General features: G+C 39.6%; 1 pseudogene; it reads right to left on the minus strand.

Moving 5' to 3' along the window:
* Positions 1-1,560: 1,560 nt before the first annotated feature.
* LOC148131487 (small EDRK-rich factor 1 pseudogene) lies at positions 1,561-1,862 on the minus strand (annotated as a pseudogene).
* Positions 1,863-3,383: the final 1,521 nt, after the last annotated feature.

Genomic DNA, 3,383 nt, shown 5'->3' on the forward strand with positions numbered 1-3,383 from the left:
GAACATTTTTACAGCTGCTTATGTACCAGTTTTAAAAAGATTAACCATACCTGATGCAGAATGCCAAAATACACATTTACTATCAGGTGTTCTTTTATATGCTCAATTTATATTCAGCATAGTATCTATGTTGCCATTTTAGGAGATATGTCTATAGAGATTCTCAATTATCTAGGACTCGGTCATGGTTGTCCTAAAGGTGTTTTTCCAAAAGGCAATTGGACTTTCTTCCTTGAAAATATTTCACTTCTTATCCAAGAAGTTTCTTCAGTTCTTTTTTTTTTTATTCAAATTAGATTTTAATTGCAATTTTACATAGACAGAATCTTGGTTTGCAATTACTGAAGAATGGTATTAAATACTCAGATTGAAGTTAGAACACATGATGAAAGGCAAGTTATTTGTGCTATATGCGACAAAGGATTCTCTAAATTATGTTGTATTTCCAGCAATAACTGAAAATCTATTGGAGCTTCTTGAGTACCCAATTCTGACAATATGTCATGCAATATTTTTATTATAAAAATAATTTATGATTAACGTTACAGCTGACCTTTTATAAAGTGGAAAGCAAGTACAGATACCTATCCTTTTAAAATATCACTTCTGAATGTAAGAGTGCTGCCATATACATTTCCTAGCTTACTTGCATATATACCGTATATGCCGGCGTATAAGACGACCCGGCGTATAAGACGACCCCCCAACATTTCCACTCAAAATATAGTTTGTTATATACTCGCCCCCTCTTCTGCACGCCTTCCACTTTTGCACTTTTTTTTTTTTAGGCACTTTTGTGCACCATGGAAAGCGAATCCCGTGAAGCCGAAAGAGCAGCCAGCCTTCTCCCAGCTCCCAAGGAAGCGAGGCTCGCACCGCCCGGGCTCCGCTGAGGTATCCGGCTGGGGCTGTCAGTTGTTACCGCTGGCGCGGCTCCGCGCGGCTCCAGTCCCGCGTTGCCCCGGGAAGGGAAAGGCAAAAAGGAAGAGCCGCGGCGGCGCTTTGCAATGGCAGCAGCGGCTCCTGGTTTTGCCTTTCCCTTCCCAAGGCAACGCGGGACTGGAGCCGCGCCAGCGGTAACAACTCCTGACAGCCCCAGCCGGATACCTCAGCGGAGCTCGGGCGGTGCGAGCCTCGCTTCCTTGGGAGCTGGGAGAAGGCTGGCTGCTCCTTTCGGCTTCACAGGATTCGCTTTCCACGGTGCGCAAAAGTGCCTCAGCCGCTGGCAGCCGCAGTGCTTCCCAATTACTATTTGCCGGCGTATAAGACGACCCGGCATATAAGACGACCCCCCCAATTGGAGGCATGTTTTTCAGGGCAAAAAAGTCGTCTTATACGCCGGCAAATACGGTAAGTGGTATAATCACACAAGCAATTTATTGAGCAAACATTTTAACAATAAAATACATTCTGGCTACTGGGACTAACAGACGTGCAAAGGGAAATACAACCTTAAAATCCAATTTTATTGGACCAGATTCTAATAATTCAGACAAGGCCAAGTCAGCTGCAAATACACTATACATTCTAAAATAAATGCATACTGGACAAGCAAGCAAGTAGAAGATAAACATTAACCATTTAATGGCTGGCTACTTTACAAATATGTCTTTTTAGGCCCTATATTTTGAGATGCTGCAGCATTATTAGGTCCTCTCTGTAGCCACATATTATTTTGCTCCTGCCTGAAGAGTCTTCTTCTCATCTGCTGCTTTTTGCTTCTGCTGCATAATTTCAGAATCTCTCTGTTTCCTTTGAGAAGCTGATAAAGTTTCTTCAGTTCTAAGTGAATGGTAGGAACTGGAAAGATTTATATTTCTGGTCATTAGCACTCTGAAGTTTGTCATTAGCTCTTTGAGAGTTCTTGGGGATTGATCTGTATCCTCAGTCACCTGAGTCAGAGTGCAGATGGGTGTGGAAACTTCTTGGGACTGCAGTCTCATACAAGAAGCAAAACATTTTCAAGGAATCAACCAAGAAAATCCAGTTGCCTTTTGGAAAAGCACCTTTGGGATTATAGGAGACATTTATTCAATTTATATAGCCACCCATTATTGTACATATTTATTATAAGATAGTCAGTACTGATATGATATAGAAACACTATATTTAGAAAGTGATACATGATTGAAAACCAGCCAGACTGACAAGCATGCCTTACTTCATCTTTTGGTATCTTGCAGGGAGAGAGGTTATAATTTCTGCGGCTATGCAGTGCCACGCTGAAATGACCAAAACTTTACATTTTTTTCAATACAATATCATGCGATCTGAGAAGCCAATTGATTCTTATGCAGATACTTATATAATAGCTGTTTCTGTCCTAGTTTCAGAGGTTGAGATTGCCTGGAAGCCTACCTGAGCTTCTCTGCTTTGGCTGTTATTTATTTTCCATATAGCAGTAGATCTTCCATTTCACTGTGCCTGGGGAAATGCAATACTTATTGGGTGAGTTGACCCTTTGATTACATCTTACACTATCCATTTTCTACACTGAATCAAATGACTTCATACTGACATTTCCAAGGTGATAGCAATAAAGGTTATTCAATCTCTAGCTATGAAGGAGAGTTCTAAAATATAATGTAAATGAAATAGGTTTCCTGGAGTTCAAAGTTCAATAGTAAAAATAAATGCTATTATTCTTCTACAATTGGAACATGAAAAAATAGAGTATATAACGATTGCAATAGGTAAGATAGATAAACATTCCATCAGGATGTTTCCAATCTTAAGGTTAATTTTGGAATGTAGCTCTTTGGTGACATTCATACAGGAATATACTGTATCCTCTATTCTCAGCATATTCCTCCCATGAGGTTAATACACAGGTCTTGCCAATGTTTTTGCTGCATGATGTATTTTATTCCAATGTTAATAAGCATATGATCCCAACTGGAAGTAAAATAGCTTTATTGCAAAAGGTTTAGCTTAGGTTATACATATTAGAGCTTTGACTAACTTTCAGTGTTCAAAAATCAACATTTTGAGCAAATTCTGATTCTTTGGGACAAGCTAAGATTCATAACTTGTATAAATTAGGCAGATAAAGCACCTTTGAACAAAAATTTCACACAATTTATTCCTTTTCTTGCTAGATATGTGTTTGAATAAAGCCTTGGTGCTTCTTTCTCTCTTGAAATTTTTCTTTTTACTTTTTCTCATTTCCACCCTTTATAATTACATCAATAATCATTTAGATACACTCGAGGATTTCTACCTTCATACATCCTGATATCACATGGCCTAGAACAGGGCTGTCAAACTCGCGGCCCACAGCCTGGATGTGTCACACACTAGTAACGCCCATGCCTGGTTTAGTGAAGGGGAAAAAAGTTGTGACACATCACATGATGCTGCCAGTTTGACATGCCTGGGCTAGA

This window comes from Notechis scutatus, chromosome 3 (genome assembly GCF_049901735.1).
Source record: "Notechis scutatus isolate UNSWTSFEM ecotype Mainland chromosome 3, rNotScu1.2, whole genome shotgun sequence".
Classification (NCBI taxonomy): domain Eukaryota; kingdom Metazoa; phylum Chordata; class Lepidosauria; order Squamata; family Elapidae; genus Notechis; species Notechis scutatus.